We start from the raw sequence: 19,324 nt of genomic DNA on the forward strand, positions 1-19,324 counted from the left end.
AAGCAATGAGGGTGACAACTCATAGAAAAAGTAGAAAACAAAAGCAAAAGACATCAATAAACAAGAAAAATAAACACGTAAGTATTAACAAAAAAAAAAAACAAATAACCAAAAAGTAGGCTATTTACACTATTGACATATTTACAACAACCAAAAACATGACACCGATTGCATTGTTCCCCGGTAATGGCGCCAAAAACTTGATAAGTGGAGATTGCACCAGTTCAGGTTTTTTCACTTAAAAATGATTTGCATTGCAAGTATAGAACAAATTGGCAACCAACTCCCACTATCAAAGTTTAATTCAAATAAAATTAACCGAGAGTAATTAAATCTCAGATCCTCTCCCTCGGACAATGCAATTAAGGTGCACACCTTTGGTTGTAAGAAAAAAAGGGGGGTTTTGTAAGCATAAAACGAAAAGATTAAAAGAACTAAGATATAAAAAAACTAACAAATAGTCAGAAAGGAAAGTAAAGCAAATTAAAAGGGAACAAGATCAAAACTTAGTGAAAATGCTATAAATACATAAATGAGTCTTGACTTGGGAATGGGAATTAAGGAATCCTATCATCGTCATAACCACAACTATGGCAACTATGATGAGTCAATCTCGCTTCGTCAACCCCTAACATCAAGGAGTAAGTCAAGCAAGCATAATTGACCTTAATCCATAAGTCCTAGCTAACTTACCAATTAACTTTGCAAAAAGCTAGCGTCAATGGAAACAAGAGCCAACTAACTATTCAAGAATAATTACCACTAAATGTCAGACATTATAACTCTGGTATCCTAGGAACTCATTTTCCAAGCCAAGGTGTGAAAATCTACTCAAAATTACTAAGTGGTATTTTCACAAACATTTAGCGGGCATAAAACCAAAACATAGGAAATTGCAAAGGAAAATGAAAACTATAACCAAACTATTCACAAAATCAACAATAAACATGCAATCAAGCAAATAGAAATCATAAATGACAAAATTCATCAACCGAAATTTCAAGAAACCAAAATTGCATATATTAACAAAATAACTCAAACAATGAGCAAAATGTAACAAAAGCAGTGTAATTAAAGATGGAATTAAAGAGTACTTACAAAGAGATGAGCAAAATCGAAGATCAAAATTAAAACTATAAAATTCTACAATGAAACTCTAATAAAAATCCTAAGAGAGAATTTTCTAATCCACACTACTCCTACTCCTAATGCATTTTCTAATGTCTAAGTGAGCTCCCTAAGCTAATGCTTTGATATGGAATGAAGTCCCCTTCATATAGCACTCCAAGATGGCTTCAACACTTCCAAAATTGGGCCAAAGAGCCCCAAAATCGCAAGCCACGTGCTTGATTAATGAAGTTATTACGCAGGGACTTGTGCGTATGCGCAGATGTGTGCGTACGCACACTTGCTGATTTTGCCACTTGTGCGTACGCACAGAGGTTGTGCATACGCACATTTCAGTGTGTTCTTCTCCCTTGTTTTCTTCATGTGTTCTCTCTTTTTACATGCTTCCTTCTAGTTCTATCAAGCCATTCTTCCCTAATTGAGCTTAAATCACTTAACAAAACATGTCATGGCATTAAATGGCATAAAAGTGGATTTAAATTGCTCAATTTAAGCACAAAAATGCGTGTTTTCACATTTAGGTCCAAATTAGGGAGAAATCACAAAAGTATGCTATTTTTGTGGTTAAGTGTGAGTTTATGTGATAAAATCTGTCCAATTTAAGCCAAAATTTATCGTCAAATATGGACTCATCAATGAGTTCAGGCACTTTGCACTTGAGAACGCCAAGCTCTACAAGGAAAGGGCCAAAAAGTCGCATGATAGGTGTAACAACTCACATTTTTGAAAATATAAATATAAATAAGTTATAATTTATTTTATAAATTGGAGTTTCTTATTTTTAGAAACTACTTTGTTATAAATAATTAAATTAATTTTATAACTATTGTAAATATCGGTATTCTTCGGTGAGTTTAGCTTTACTAATGCTTCGCCGTATATCTTTTATCGTTATGTTACTAATGTCATTTATATTAGTAACTCATATATATTATTACTTGTGTTTTAATATATCCAGCTTTCATAGTTATCTATTTAAGATATTTATAACTTGAACCGCTGACTCAACAGCTTTATAACTTGACGCGTGGCTCATGCATGACACCCAGTTCCCCGTGTGTAACCAAACTAACTAAATCATTATTATTACCGTCAATAATCATCATTCTCATTTTCAAATCAGCCATGCATGCTTCATTGAGAAAGAAATGAAAGAATGGCCGTGTGAGAGAGAGAATGAGAAACCATGGAATTTTCGACTTTTGGCATTTGTTTTTTGAAATCCGTAACTCCAATAAAAACTCTAATCCGATGAAAGTATTCGTATCTTCCTCCTCTATGTGTTGGTGTCACTTTTGTTCGGTGGAAGTTGACGGTGGCATAGCTCCCCTTCCCCTTGATTTAGGCCAAATGGAGTTCTAGGAGGCACAAATAATTTCTGGCATTTTCTTCTTCAGCAGCTCGATCAAAAAGCTTCTCCAGAGGTTTTGTTAATTTTGATTTTGTACAGAGGTAGGGTGTTGGTAATTTATCATCGGTTAAATTGGTATTAGATTAGTAAATTGATGTTGTGATTGATTGTTGATTGAATTTGACTGAATTTATGTTGAATTTTTGTGATATATTTATATTTGTGATTAGTTTAGGGTTTGGTCGGTTTAAATGGAGTCAATAACCGAATTATTTTGATGAATTCGGGGCTGGAATGTTGTTGGTGATCAAGTAGAATTGATGAAGTTTGATGATGGCATTGAGATTCAATAAGAAATGAATTGATGAATTGATAACATGATTTAAGATATGAAAATGGTTTTATTTTGGAGGCAGTTTGATTTTTAATTGTTTTGATTTTATAAATGTTTTGATATTAGAAATGGTTTTGATTTATTAGAAATGATTTGAAAAAGTTTGAGAAATAGTTAGGATGGGACTCGAGAAGGGTAGCAAAGTCCAAGTTTTATGGGAGATGTTGCCGAACTTTTGTTAAAAAATTTAAGACTTTTTTTGAAATGTTATTTAGAAAAAGATTGGATTTGAGAAGCTATATTGTTTGATTTTTTTAAGAAAAATACTTATGTTTCGAGTTTAATTCATTTAAGAAAAGTATGTGTTTTGAGTTCGATTTATTTTAAAAAGAATTAGTTTATGACTTTAAATTATTTAAAAAAAAGTATTATGTTTTAAGGTTGATTTAAATATGAAAAGAGTTTATGTTTTGAATTTGACTTAAGAATTTCATTCGGAGGAGTTTTAGTGAACTTTAAAAGTAATTGAATTTTGATACAATGATTTCGTTTTACGATGTCTTGGAAAAAGTTAAAGAATTAGTTTTAAGGATGAAATTGGGATTGGTTTTGGTTTTAAAATTAATTCGGAACTTATAATTTGTATGATTTGATTTTGATTTGATTTAGAAACTTTATTTGATAAAAGAAAACAATTATTTGTTAAGGATTTATAATGAACTCAAGAAAATGAGATTGGTTGTCGCTCCCCTAAAGTCTAGAGGCCTTGCTGACAGGTTTAACTAATAAATAATTTCTCTTTGTCTTTTAAAATAAGAATTGGTCTAAGTGAAATTGTTTTAAAAGGTTTTGGAGAATGTCACAAAGAGCTGATTTTGGTTTTAAAAGAATAAAAACAAAATGAGAAGGACATATTTAGTGAAAGGATCACTGCCACAGTAGAGCAGATAGAAAATAAGGTATTAATTAAAGGGATCTCTACCACAGTAAAGTAGAGATCGAAGATTGAAAAGAAATTGATTGATGTTAGGCATAAGTGCCAAGTGTCTAGTGAGGATGGCGATGCGTAACGCTCACTTGATACTATAAGGAAGGTTCCCCCATGAGGATGGCGATACGTAATGCTCATGGAGGGGACGTTGGCTGAGATAAGGACGGCGGTATGAGACGCTTATCTTAGGACCAGTGTTGGGAATCGGGCAACAAACTGACACATGAGCTTATGGCCTGTATAGGACTAGACATTCGTCATACTTGTTTCTGCATACTTGTTTGGGATTGTGTTTTCTATGATTGTGTGTGCTTGTGATTGGATTCTGTGTACTATAATTGTTGAATTGGATTGTACTTTGTTGACTGTTATTGCGGACCAAGTATATATAAAATGAATATAACTCTACACTCCGACCCTACTTAGAACTCCCCAGTTCTTATCCTCTATTTCCACCCTTTCCACCTACAAGTGTGAAGGTTTAGTGCGGAGCTACAGGAGCATAGCAGATTATATTTATGAGTTGAGTTTTTAGATTTTATTTTTCTCTCGTCATTTATTATATTAGTTTTTAGAAGGGTAGGAATTATATTTGAGGATCTTTGAGTAAGTCTATGTATATAATGCTACGTGGATATATATAATTTTGTGATTAAATGATTTAAAGTACCGACTCTTCGTTTTCTTGGTGAAAGTTTCGGTTCGTATTTCCGAAGGCTCAATATTAAATAAAAATAGTATAGAATAAAAAGGTTTAGAGGTAAGTAACGCCTAAGCTTTTAGTGTAACGACCCAATTTTCAGTATGTCTAGATCATACCGGAAACTGAGCGCTACCAACTTGTCTTCCTAATTATTATCTATTTTTTATTATTTGAGCCTGATTCTTGCTAAAAGCGTAGTTATTTAGCGAGGTTCTTTTTCTTTTAAAATGCTTAATCTAACGTTCAGAGTTAATAAACAAAATCATTCATTACCATTTCAAAAATAATAACAAATAAAGCAGTTATAATCAACCACACTTATAAACATCTCAAGTAATTAACAACATTTAGTCATCCAGCCTTTATTAGAGTATAGATCTGTAGTTAGAACACCCCTAGGTTTAGCTAGATAATAATTACATACATATATATACATACAACATCCCAGGGGCTGACCTGTTCATGAAGTCCCTAAGCTAGCACCCAAGCTAGCCTAGACTCTAAACTTACCTAGTCCCTATAAACTACTAAAGCGAGCAGAAGTATGTTTTAGGTCTTCAAAACTCAAGTTACGTGGAACGTCATCAAAGGTAGAAGTTTGTCTACTTTTCTTTTGCACGATCATACATTGTCAAAGAGCATCTCACTAGTACTTTATTGGGTGGCCACATAATAGCAACATCGTGCAGAGGACTTAAGTAAAAAGTTTGTCAATAAATGGGATGTAGATGTCGGCTGGTCTCATGGTATATATGTATAAATAGAAAATGAGCCTCGCTCTAGACTCAAAAGACTACCCAGAGCAGAATCCTCTTTGCGAACGGTCATTAGCAAACTACGGAAGGGTACTCACGCTTCCATCTGAAGGGGGAATGGAGAGAGAAGGGGTAAGAACTGGGGAGTTCTTAGTAGGGTTGAGGTTATTAGTTAAGTTCATTAATTCTGTGTTATTTAGCAGACAAAAAACAGAATATAGAGAAGCAGTAAACAGAAAATACTGATGCCAAGGCATCTTAGGCTAGTTTCACTAGCATTTTTCTGTTAGTTTTAGTTGTTTTATGCATTTTCTTGAGCTTAAAGTAACCAAGAATGGTTAAATGAATAACAAAGCAATGAACCATCCAAACAGTATGATTTTGATGCAAATTCCATGAGTTTTTAGTTATATTACTTGAATGCTATGAATGGAAGATTTCTCATGAAATTTTGCAAGACTTTGATGCAGTTGTTTGGATGACTTCAGGGAAGAAGAGGCTAGGCAAGGAAGCAACAAAATCAATAAAGGAAGCTTGAATATCACATGTGGAGTTTAAGTTCCAGTTTAAGCTTAAACTGGAACTTAAACTGCCAAGCCATATAATGCTGGGAACTATCAGTGGCGTTTAAGCTCCAGTTTAAGCTTAAACTGGAGCTTAAACGCCAAAATCATGAAAGCTGAGGAAAAGCTGAAAGTGGCGTTTAACCTCCAGTTTAACCTTAAACTGGAAGTTAAACGCCAGAAATGAGAAATGCACCAGGGAGCCATTTCCACGTTTAAGCTCCAGTTTAACCTTAAACTGGAGCTTAAACGTGTTCGACCAAAATTTTCCTCCAGGGTTGCTTTCTTCATTTCCACGTTTAAGCTCCAGTTTAAGCTTAAACTGGAGCTTAAACGTGTTCAACCATTCCACACTCCAGGGTTGCTTTCTTCCATTTCCACGTTTAAGCTTCAGTTTAACCTTAAACTGAAGCTTAAACGTGCTTGAGTTATACCACCTCCAGGAGTGTCCAACGTTTAAGTTCCAGTTTAAGCTTAAACTGGAACTTAAACGTGCTTCCACAAAAGGCATCACTGGAAGTGTCTGGCGTTTAAGTTGCAGTTTAAGCTTAAACTGCAACTTAAACACCACTATTTGAAAAGGTTTCTGGGCCAAAGATATTGCAGTTTTAAGTTAGCATTTGAGCACAAACATTAACTTAAACGTACTCTGGTATGAAACCCAATTGAATATCATGGTTTATGGGATTGGGCCTGAAGAATTGATGAGTCTGGAATTTCAATTTGTTGAGTCATGTGTCATTACTTGATTATCACTAAGTTGGCTCAATGAATGTTACAGAATTGGATCAGCAGCCTCATCAGGATTATGGATCATAAACCCAAAGCAAAAGGAAATCAGGGAAAGGCCTCAAAGCCCAAGAAACACAACAGAAGCTCAATTTAGAAAGTGTATAAATAGGATAGAATTTAAGTTAGTTGGAAAAACTTTGGATCATTTTTCTAGTTTTCATACTTTTTGTAATTGAATTCAGAGCTATGACTCACTAAACCCCCTTTCATTGGGTTAGGGAGCTCTATTGTAATTCAATGAATCAATAATAGTTTTTATCTTCTTCTTCAATCTTTTCTCTTTAATTTTTGTTAGAAAGCTTCTCGATATAATTCCATTGGTTAGTTGTCTTGGGAAAGAAACTATCCATAATTGGAATCCTTCGGAACCTTGGGAAAGGAATGGAGGATTCATGCTAGAGAAGCTTTCTCACAGTGAATTGGATTGGGGTTTGGATGGATATTGTGACATGTAATCCTACCAAATTGTGGTTCATGAAACTGTGTGGTATAATCAGTGATCGAGCGTCATCTCTTCTTATGAACATTTAAACCAAGGGATTGGGAATTTGTTTGTTTTTAGAGAGAATTGGTGAGCCAAGGGATTGGGATCCAATCATATAAGATTGCCAAGCAAAATTTAATGAACGCATTGGTTGAGGAAGGGATAAAAATGTTTTGATTCGGAGATCTCAATATCTCCTGAAACCCAATGAATTCCCCATTTCTGATCTACCACTTTCTCTTTACATTCTGCAATTAAATTCATGCAATCACCCCGATCCCTTTTTAATTTCAGCAATTTAGCTTCTCGCTCTTTAATTCATGCAATTTAAGATTCCGCAATTTCAATTTCTTGCCATTTACGTTTCCTGCCAATTTTACATTCCGCAATTCTCATCTAAATCTTGATTCCGCTCAACTAGAACACACTTCTAATCCGAATTGCTCACTCAACCAATCCTTGTGGGATTCGACCTCACTCTATTGTGAGTTTTTACTTGACGATAACCGGTGCACTTGCCGGAAGGAATTTTTGCCGATCGTGCAATTTCCTAAAATCGTAGCATCAGATACAGATAAATAGAGAAATTAAGAAATCAGCAAGTAAAACACAAACAAAAGAATAAAAGAAAATAAAACACAAACACAATGAATAGAATACAAACAAAGAGAGCATACATTCATACATCAATCATAACAGAGGAAATGCACAACCAAGTATGATGCATGTCTGTCCTATGCAGGTCATGAGCTCACGTGTCAATTTACACCCTGCAGCCCGACATTACCTAGGAACTAGTCCTAGATATTGCTTATTCTTTGTAGTTGAACTTCGGCCTACAGAAATAGCACTCCTGTAAGTGAACTTCAGCTTACAGGAATAGTTTAAACACAACACAATAACTTTCTGTAGGTGAACTTCGGCCTACAGAAATGACACCTCTGTAAGTGAACTTCAGCTTACAGAAATGGCTCCCCTGTAAGTGAACTTTGGCTTACAGGTATCACAACTCTCTGTTGGTGAATTTCGGCCTACAGGAGCAACACACTAAGATACATAATTCATATTCAATGTAGGTGACCTTTGGCCTACAAGAATAACAACTCACTGTAGTTGAACTTGGGCCTACAGGACCTCTAGGACTAATGCAAAAGCAGCAGATAAATATACAAATATCTCTGGAGTTGCCTTAATGCAACAAATGACCTTTCAACAGGCCCTCTTCTTGTTTTCTATTCTCTTTATCATATTACTCTTTTTCACTTTGTCTCTTTACTTTGCTCTGGTTACTCTTTTCTCTGTATCTCTTTACTTTGCTATAATTACTCTTTTCTCTGTATATATATTATTCTTTTCTCTTTATCTCTTTACTCTGCTATGGTTTCTCTATTTAACGTATGTGTTTAAAGCTTATGTAAATTTCGGTATGAATAGTTAGCCTGTCCCAAGTATAGGTTCATTAAGTCTATCCTGAAACAGTTTAACTTTTTATAAAATACCTAACCCTAGGTGCAACTCAAGAACTAACTATGTTGCCCTAGTTCGTTCCCTGATCTCTATTTGTTTCTGTCATTAAAACTTTACAGAATTTTTCTTCAATTTTTATCTTTTCTTCAACCTTTTATCTTTCCTTTGTCTTTGCCTTACTAATATGTTATTACCACTCCCTAAGTATTTTATGAAGGTAATGATGAGATTCTGCGCTTAAAGTTGTCTTTCTAAAACTTTTACAAAAAAAATTACCTTTTCGCATTATTTTATTATTTTTATTAAAATATTATATTTAATTAAATATTATTATTTAATATTTTATTATTATTTATTATTATTTATTATTTTATCATTAAATTTTTAAAAATTACCCCTTTTTAACTTTTAACCTTTAAAATTTACTTTTTACCACCCGTAACTTTTAATATTTCTACTTTAACCACCATAACTTCTAGAAATTACAAAATAATCCCCCAAACACCAAAATGTTTACTTCCTTACCTATTTCTGGATCAAAATGGTGTTCTTCATTGTTCTTCACCACACTCAAAGTGTTCTTCGTGTTCTTCGTAAATTTTTTAGATTCTTTCTTTGTTTTCACCCGTTATTCTATCTTTTCAGCAACTGATTTTTACCATAATTCATAATAAATTGGCAACCACTAAAGTCCCATCTTTTTCACTTGATTTCAAAATAAAATCAACCCCAATTTAAAGGTTAGGGTTCAAAATTCCAGCAGCCACAAGAACATGCATTCATAGCTTGAATATCATCAAAGTTTATCAAAATTTCACCAAAATTTCAACAAGAATCACTCATATAAACAATCAATTTCAAGCATAACCAAACCATATCATAATCACACAACTCAAACACAATTAATTCAGATTAATTTTACCAAACCCTACCTTCATTTGCTGCTCCGAATCTAGTTACTCTTTGAAGTGTTCTTAAAGCCATTTTTCCTCCTAAATCCAATCAAGAACAACTTTAAAACTCAAAACCATCAACTAAACAATTCAACAGCAGCTTAGGAAGGTTATCCTCACCTTAAACATTTCAGAAATTAAAGATATTTGGCCCACAAGTCAAGCTAAGCAAGAGATCTAAGGAAGAACATCAAGAAAACACATGTTTAGAATGGTTTTCCTTTAAAACTGAATTGAAGAGGGAGGGAGACAGCCATGAAAAGTTACATGGTTATGTAGAGGAAGAAGAGAGGATTATTTTGGTGTAATCGGAGTTTTGATTTGAGTTTTAGTTCATAAAAAATCAAGATTTGAATATTAAGACTGGTGGACGAAATTGTGATCACTATTCTTTTCAAGTTGTTTGTCTTTGTATGGAATCACTATTATGGCACTGGTTGAATTCACAACTCCGTTCAACTAACCAGCAAGTGTACTGGGTCGTCCAAGTAATAAACCTTACGTGAGTAAGGGTCGAATCCACAGAGATTGTTGGTATGAAGCAAGCTATGGTCACCTTGCAAATCTCAGTTAGGGAGATTAAAGGGTAATTGTGATTATTGGAATAAATAATAAATAAAACGGAATAATAAAAGGGATAGAATACTTATGCAGATTCATTGGTGGAAATTTCAGATAAGCGGAATGGAGATGCTGTAGAGCTCACGGACGCCTGCTCTCCTACTGCTTCTACTCAATCCTTCTTACTCCTTTCCATGGCAAGCTTTGTATAGGGGTTCACCATCAGCTGTGGCTACTTTCATCCTCTCGGGAAAATATCCTATGCGGCTGTCACTCGCATAGCTAATCAGTCTGGAGGCATCACCCATGGTTGATGGCTACATCCCATCCTCGCAGTGAAAACTAATGCTCACGCACTCTGTCACAGTACGGCTAATCACTGGTTGGTTCCCGCTCCTACTGGAATAGAATCCCTTGATTCTTTTGCGTCTGTCACTAACGCCCAGCAGGTTGCAAGTTTGAAGCATGTCACAGTCATTCATTACCGGAATCCTACTCGGAATACCACAGACAAGGTGAGACTTTTCGGATTCCCAGGATCCTACTCGGAATACCACAGACAAGGTGAGACTTTCCGGATCCTCATAAATGCCGCCATCTATCTAGCTTATACCACGAAGATTCTGTTGGGGAATCTAAGAGATACACATTCAAGCTTGTTTGCATGTAGAACGGAAGTGGTTGTCAATCACGCGCGTTCATAAGTGAGAATGATAATGAGGGTTATCTAACTCATCATATTCATCATGTTCTTGGGTACGAATGAATATCTTGGAATAAGAATAAGAGAGGTTTGAATGAAAGAAAATAGAACTTCATTAATACTTGAGGTACAGCAGAGCTCCACACCCTTAATCTATGGTGTGCAGAAACTCCACCGTTGAAAATACATAAGCAAAGGGTTCAGGCATGGCCGAATGGCCAGCCCCCAAAACATGATCAATGATCTCCTAAGATGAAGAATAAAACAAAACTGAGACCAAAGATGTCTAATACAATAGATAAATGTCCTATATATACTAGACTAGCTCCTAGGGTTTACATGAGTAAGTGATTGATGCATAAATTCACTTCCGGGGCCCACTTGGTGTGTGCTTGGGCTGAGCTTGATCAATTCACGAGCTGAGGCATTTCTTGGCGTTGAACTTTGAGTTATGACGTGTTTTGGGCGTTCAACTCCGGATCATGACGTTTTTCTGGCGTTTAACTCCAGACAGCAGCATGAACTTGGCGTTTAACGCCAAGTTACGTCGTCATTCTTCGAATAAAGCATGGACTATTATATATTGCTGGAAAGCCCTGGATGTCTACTTTCCAACTCCGTTGAGATCGCGCCATTTGGAGTTTTGTAGCTCCAGAAAATCCATTTCGAGTGCAGGGAGGTCAGAATCCAACAGCATCAGCAGTCCTTTTGTCAACCTTCTTCAGAGTTTTGCTCAAATCCCTCAATTTCAGTCAGAATTTACCTAAAATCACAGAAAAACACACAAACTCATAGTAAAGTCCAGAAATGTGAATTTAACATAAAAACTAAGGAAAACATCCCTAAAAGTAGCTTAAACTTACTAAAAACTATATAAAAACAATGCCAAAAAGCGTATAAATTATCCGCTCATCACAACACCAAACTTAAATTGTTGCTTGTCCCCAAGCAACTGAAAATCAAATAGGATAAAAAGAAGAGAATATACTATAAACTCAGAATATCAATGAATATTAATTTAATTAAATGAGCGGGACTTGTAGCTTTTTGCTTCTAAACAGTTTTGGCATCTCACTTTTTCCTTTGAAGTTTAGAATGATTGGCTTCTCTAGGAACTTAGAATTTTGGATAGTGTTATTGACTTTCCTAGTTAAGCATGTTGATTCTTGAACACAGCTACTTATGAGTCTTGGCTGTGGCCCTAAGCATTTTGTTTTCCAGTATTACCACCGGATACATAAATGCCACAGACACATAACTGGGTGAACCTTTTCAGATTGTGACTTAGCTTTGCTAGAGTCCCCAGTTAGTGGTGTCCAGAGCTCTTAAGCACACTCTTTTGCCTTGGATCACGACTTTAACCACTCAGTCTCAAGCTTTTCACTTGGACCTTCATGACACAAGCACATGGTTAGGGACAGCTTGATTTAGCCGCTTAGGCCTGGATTTAATTTCCTTGGGCCCTCCTATCCATTAATGCTCAAAGCCTTGGATCCTTGCTACCCTTGCCTTTTGGTTTTAAGGGCTATTGGCTTTTTCTACTGCTCCTTCTTTTTCTATATACTCTTTTTAGCTCCACATTTTTTTTTTCGAATGCTTCTTCTTTTTCACTGCTTTTTCTTGCTTCAAGAATCAATTTCATGAATTTTTTTCAGATCATCAATAACATTTCTCTTTGTTCATCATTCTTTCAAGAGCCAACAATTTTAACATTCATAAACAATCAAGATAAAAAATATGCACTGTTCAAGCATTCATTCAGAAAACAAAAATTATTGCCACCACATCAATGTAATTGAATTAAATTCAAGGATAAATTCGAAATTCATGTACTTCTTGTTCTTTTGAATTAAAACATTTTTCTTTTAAGAGAGGTGAAGGACTAATGGATTTTATTCATAGCTTTAAGGCATGGTTACACACTAATGATCATGAAATAAAGACACAAAACATAGATAAACACAATAATTAAAAACCAAAAACAGAAAGAAATAAAGAACAAGGAATGAATCCACCTTTAGTGGCGTCTTCTTCTTGAAGGACCAATGATGTTCTTCAACTCTTCTATGTCCCTTCCTTGCCTTTGTTGCTCCTCCCTCATTGCTCTTTGATCTTCTCTTATTTCTTGGAGAATGATGGAGTGTTCATGATGTTCCACTCTTAGTTGTTCTACATTATGGCTCAAATCTTCTAAGGAGGTGTTGAGTTGCTCCCAATAGTTGTTGGGAGGAAAGTGCATTCCTTGAGGCATCTCAGGGAATTGATGAGCTTCCTCATGCACTTCTTGAGGGCCGTGAGAGGCTTCTCTTGCTTGCTCCATCCTTTTCTTGGTGATGGGCTTGTCTTCTTCAATGGAGACATCTCCTTCTATGATAACTCCGGCTGAGTAACATAGATGACATATAAGGTGGGGGAAGGCTAGCCATGCCATTGGTGAAGGCTTGTCAGCTATTTTATAGAGTTCATTGGAGATGACTTCATGAACTTCTATTTCCTCTCCAATCATGATGGCATGGATCATGATGGCCCGATCCACAGTAACTTCAGATCGGTTGCTTGTAGGAATGATGGATCTTTGGATGAACTCCAACCATCCTCTAGCTACAGGCTTGAGGTCCAGTCTTCTTAGTTGGACTGGCTTGCCTTTGGAGTCTATTCTCCATTGGGCGCCTTCCACACATATGTCCATAAGGACTTGGTCCAACCTTTGGTTAAAGTTGACCCTTCTTGTGTAGGGGCGTTCATCACCTTGCATCATGGGTAAGTGAAACGCCAACCTCACATTTTCCGGACTAAAATCCAAGTATTTCCCCCTAACCATTGTGAGATAATTCTTTGGGCTTGGGTTCATACTTTGGTCATGGTTCCTAGTGATCCATGCATTGGCATAGAACTCTTGAACCATTAAAATTCTGACTTGTTGCATGGGGTTGGCTAAGACTTCCCAACCTCTTCTTTGAATTTCATGTCGGATCTCCGGATACTCATTTTTCTTGAGCTTGAAAGGGACCTCAGGGATCACTTTCTTCTTTGCCACAAAATCATAGAAGTGGTCTTGATGGCTCTTGGAAATGAATCTTTCCTTCTCCCATGACTCGGAGGTGGAAGCTTTTGCTTTCCCTTTCCCTTTTCTTGAGGAAGCTCCGGCCTTAGGTGCCATTGGTAATGGAAAAACAAAAAAGCTTAAGCTTTTACCACACCAAACTTAAAATTTTGCTCGTCCTCGAGCAAGAAAAGAAAAGAAAAGTAGAAGAAGAGAAGAAGAGAATATGGTAGAGAGGAGGAAGTAGGTTCGGCTATGTGGGAGAAGATGGGGTTTGTGTTGTGTGAAAATGAAGAAGAAAGGAAGGTTATTTATAGGGAGAGGGGAGGGTATAGGTTCGGCCATTTTGGGTGGGAATGGGTGGGAAATTGAATTTGAATTTTATGAGGGTAGGTGGGGTTTATGGGGAAGGGGAGGTTGATGTGAATGGTGAATGGGGTAATTGGGAAGAGGAATTGAGGTGATTGATGAAGAATATTGGGAATTGTGACATGGGGTATTCAAATCACAAAAACTAGGATTAGGAGATAAGGGGGAATATGGTAGGTGGGGATCCTGTGGGGGCCACAGATCCTGAGGTGAGGATCCTGTGGGGTCCACAGATCCTGAGGTGAAAACAAATACCATTCCTTCACCATATAGGCATGTAAATTGCCTTCATGCATCATTCTGGCGTTCAAACGCCCATTGGTGCATGTCCTGGGCGTTCAACGCCCATGTAATGCATGTTTCTGGCGTTGAACGCCAGTTTCATGCTTGTTTCTGGCGTTCAGCGCCAGAATGTCCTCTCTGTGCACCATCCTGGCGTTTAACGCCAGGTTGTTGCTTGTATTGGGCGTTCAGCGCCAGAATGGTGCTCTGTTTTGGCGTTGAACGCCAGACAGATGCATCTTACTGGCGTTGAACGCCAGTCTGCATTGTCTCCAGGGTGAAAATTTTTTTTCTTCTGTTTTTGACTCTGTTTTTAATTTTTTTGATTTTTTCGTGACTCCTCATGATCATGTACCTAATTAAACACAAAAATAACAAAGAAACAAAATAAAATAAAATTAGATAAATAAAATTGGGTTGCCTCCCAACAAGCGCTTCTTTAATGTCAGTAGCTTGACAGTGGCTCTCATGGAGCCACATGGTGATCAGGTCAATTTAGTGTGTAGACCCAACACCAAACTTAGAGTTTGGATATGGGGTTTGAACACCAAACTTAGAGTTTGGTTGTGGCCTCACAACACCAAACTTAGAGTTTGACTGTGTGGGCTCTTCTTGACTCTGAACTGAGAGAAGCTCTTCATGTTTACTCTCTTTTGTCACAGAGGGATGGCCATGTGCCTGAAACACAAGGTAGTCCCCATTCAATTGAAGGACTAACTCACCTCTGTTGACATCTATCACAGCTCCTGCTGTGGCTAGGAAAGGTCTTCCTAGGATGATGCATTCATCATCTTCCTTCCTAGTGTCTAGGATTATGAAATCAGTAGGGATGTAAAGGCCTTCAACCTTTACTAGCACGTCCTCTACTATTCCATAGGCTTGTCTCAATGACTTGTCTACCAGTTGTAATGAGAACAAGGCAGGTTGTACCTCAATGATCCCCAGCTTCTCCATTACAGAGAGTGGCATAAGATTTATCCCTGACCCAAGATCACATAGAGCTTTTTCAAAGCTCATGGTGCCAATGGTGCAAGGTATTAAGAACTTGCCAGGATCTTGTTTCTTTTGAGGTAGAGTTCTCTGAATCCAAGTATCTAGTTCACTAATGAGCAAGGGAGGTTCACTTTCCCAAGTCTCATTACCAAACAGCTTGGCATTCAGCTTCATGATAGCTCCTAAGTATTGAGCAACTTGCTCTCCAGTCACATCTTCATTCTCTTCAGAGAATGAATATTCTTCAGAGCTCATGAATGGCAGAAGGAGATTTAAAGGAATCTCTATGGTCTCCAGATGAGCCTCAGATTCCTCAGGATCCTTAATAGGAGACTCCTTCTTGCTTGAGGAACGTCCCAGGAGGTCTTCCTCACTAGGATTTTCGTCCTCCTCCTCCCTTGTGCATTCGGCCATATTGACTATGTCAATGGCCTTGCACTCTCCTTTTGGATTCTCTTCTGTATTGCTTGGGAGAACACTGGGAGGAGTTTCAATAACTTTCTTACTTAGCTGGCCCACTTGTGCCTCCAGATTTCTAATGGAGGATCTTGTTTCATTCATGAAACTGAAAGTGGCCTTTGACAGATCAGAGACTATATTGGCTAAATTAGAATTGTTTTGTTCAGAGTTCTCTGTCTGTTGCTGAGAAGATGATGGATATGGCTTGCTATTGTTCAGCCTGTTGCGTCCACCATTATTAAAGCCTTGTTGAGGCTTTTGTTGATCCTTCCAGGAGAAATTTGGATGATTTCTCCATGATGAGTTATAGGTGTTTCCATAAGGTTCACCCATGTAATTAACTTCTGCCATGGCAGGGTTCTCAGGATCATAAGCTTCTTCAGAAGCTGCCTCTCTAGTACTGTTGGATGCATGTTGCAATCCATTCAGATTTTGAGAGATTATGTTGACCTGTTGAGTCAACATTTTGTTCTGAGCCAATATGGCATTCAGAGCATCAATTTCAAGAACTCCTTTTTTCTGAGGTATACCATTATTCACGGAATTCCTCTCAGAGGTGTACATGAACTGGTTGTTTGCAACCATGTCAATGAGTTCTTGAGCCTCTTCAGGCATTTTCTTCAGGTGAATGGATCCACCTGCAGAATGGTCCAATGACATTTTCGAAAATTTAGAGAGACCATAATAGAATATATCTAATATGGTCCATTCTGAAAACATGTCAGATGGACATCTTTTGGTCAGCTGCTTGTATCTTTCCCAAGCTTCATAGAGGGATTCACCATCTTTTTGTTTGAAGGTTTGAACATCCACTCTCAGCTTGCTCAGCTTTTGAGGAGGAAAGAATTTATCTAAGAAGGCAGTGACCAGCTTATCCCAGGAGTCCAGGCTATCCTTAGGTTGTGAATCCAACCATATTCTAGCTCTGTCTCTTACAGCAAAAGGGAAAAGCATGAGTCTGTAGACTTCAGGATCAACCCCATTCGTCTTTACAGTCTCACAGATCTGCAAGAACTCAGTTAAAAACTGATAAGGATCTTCAGATGGAAGTCCATAAAACTTGCAGTTTTGTTGCATTAGAGCAACTAGTTGAGGCTTAAGCTCAAAGTTATTGGCTCCAATGGCAGGAATGTAGATGCTTCTTCCATCAAACTTGGACGTTGGCTTTGTGAAGTCACCAAGCATTCTCCTTGCATTATTATTATTATTTTCAGCTGCCATCTCTTTCTCTTGTTCGAAAATTTCTAGAAGGTTTCTTCTGGATTGTTGTAATTTAGCTTCTCTTAATTTTCTCTTCAGAGTCCTTTCAGGTTCTGGATCAATCTCAACAAGAGTGCCTTTATCCCTGTTCCTGCTCATATGAAAGAGAAGAAACAAGAAAAGAAAGAGGAATCCTCTATGTCACAGTATAGAGATTCCTTTATGTTAGTAGAAAAAGAAAGGGGTAGAAGAATGAAGAAGAGGGTTCGGATTTTGAATGAAGAGAGGTGGAGAGAAGTGTTAGTAATTAAATAATTAAATAGAAGAAGAAAAGAGAAAAGAAATTTCAAAAATAATTTTGAAAAAGAGGTTAGTAATTTTCGAAAATTAAAGATGAAATATTATTGAAATTAAAATTTGAAACAATTAGTTAATTAAAAAGAATTTTTGAAAAAGAGAGAGATATTTTCGAAAATAGAAGAGAGAGAAAAGTTGTTAGGTGGTTTTGAAAAAGATAAGAAACAAACAAAAAGTTAGTTAGTTGATTGAAAAAGATTTGCAATTAAATTTTGAAAAAGATAAGAAGATAAGAAGTTATATAAGATATTTTGAAATCAAATTTTTGAAAAAGATAAAATTTTTTTAAAAAAGATAAGATAAAAATTTAAATAAAAGATATTTTGAAAAAGATTTAATTTTTAAAATGACTTAACTAACAAGAAACTACAAGATAAGATTCTAGAAATTAAAGATTGAACCTTTCTTAACAAGAAAGTAACAAACTTCAAATTTTTGAACCAATCACATTAATTGTTAGCTAAATTTTCGAAAATTTGATTTAAAGTTAAGAAAAAAAAGATTTTGAAAATATTTTAAAAAAGATTTTTGAGATTTTCGAAGAATAATAAAAAATGAAAAAGATATGATTTTTGAAAAAGATTTTGAAAAGATAAGATTTTTAAAATTGAAATTTTGACTTGACTTGTAAGAAACAACTAATTTTAAAAATTTTTGACCAAGTCAACCCAAAATTTCGAAAATTTGGAGGAAAATAAGGAAAAGATATTTTTGATTTTTAAATTTTTAAAGAAAAACACAAAAATGACCCAAAACATGAAAATTTTGGATCAAGACACAAGATGCATGCAAGAATGCTATGAATGTCAAGATGAACACCAAGAACACTATGAAGATCATGATGAACATCAAGAACATTATTTTGAAAAATTTTTTTGATGCAAAGAAAACATGCAAGACACCCAACTTAGGAATTTTTAATGCATGGAAATTATGGATGCAAAGATGCACATGAAAAACAACAAACAACACAAAACATGAAATCATCAAGATCAAACAAGAAGACTTGTCAAGAACAACTTGAAGATCATGAAGAACACTATGAATGCATGGAATTTTCGAAAATTGCAAGAAAATTTTTTTAAAACATGCAATTGACACCAAACTTAAAAATTGACTCAAGACTCAAACAAGAAACACAAAATATTTTTGATTTTTATAATTTTCTAATTTTTTTGTATTTTTATTAATTTTTTTCGAAAAATATTTTTAAAGAAAACGAAAAAGAAAAGAAAAATTTTTGAAAAAGATTTTTGACAAGAAAATTACCTAATCTGAGCAACAAGATGAACCGTCAGTTGTCCATACTCGAACAATCCCCGGCAACGGCGCCAAAAACTTGGTGGACGAAATTGTGATCACTATTCTTTTCAAGTTGTTTGTCTTTGTATGGAATCACTATTATGGCACTGGTTGAATTCACAACTCCGTTCAACTAACCAGCAAGTGTACTGGGTCATCCAAGTAATAAACCTTACGTGAGTAAGGGTCGAATCCACAGAGATTGTTGGTATGAAGCAAGCTATGGTCACCTTGCAAATCTCAGTTAGGGAGATTAAAGGGTAATTGTGATTATTGGAATAAATAATAAATAAAACGGAATAATAAAAGGGATAGAATACTTATGCAGATTCATTGGTGGAAATTTCAGATAAGCGGAATGGAGATGCTGTAGAGCTCACGGACGCCTGCTCTCCTACTGCTTCTACTCAATCCTTCTTACTCCTTTCCATGGCAAGCTTTGTATAGGGGTTCACCATCAGCTGTGGCTACTTTCATCCTCTCGGGAAAATATCCTATGCGGCTGTCACTCGCATAGCTAATCAGTCTGGAGGC

This window comes from Arachis stenosperma, chromosome 8 (assembly GCF_014773155.1).
Source record: "Arachis stenosperma cultivar V10309 chromosome 8, arast.V10309.gnm1.PFL2, whole genome shotgun sequence".
NCBI lineage: Eukaryota > Viridiplantae > Streptophyta > Magnoliopsida > Fabales > Fabaceae > Arachis > Arachis stenosperma.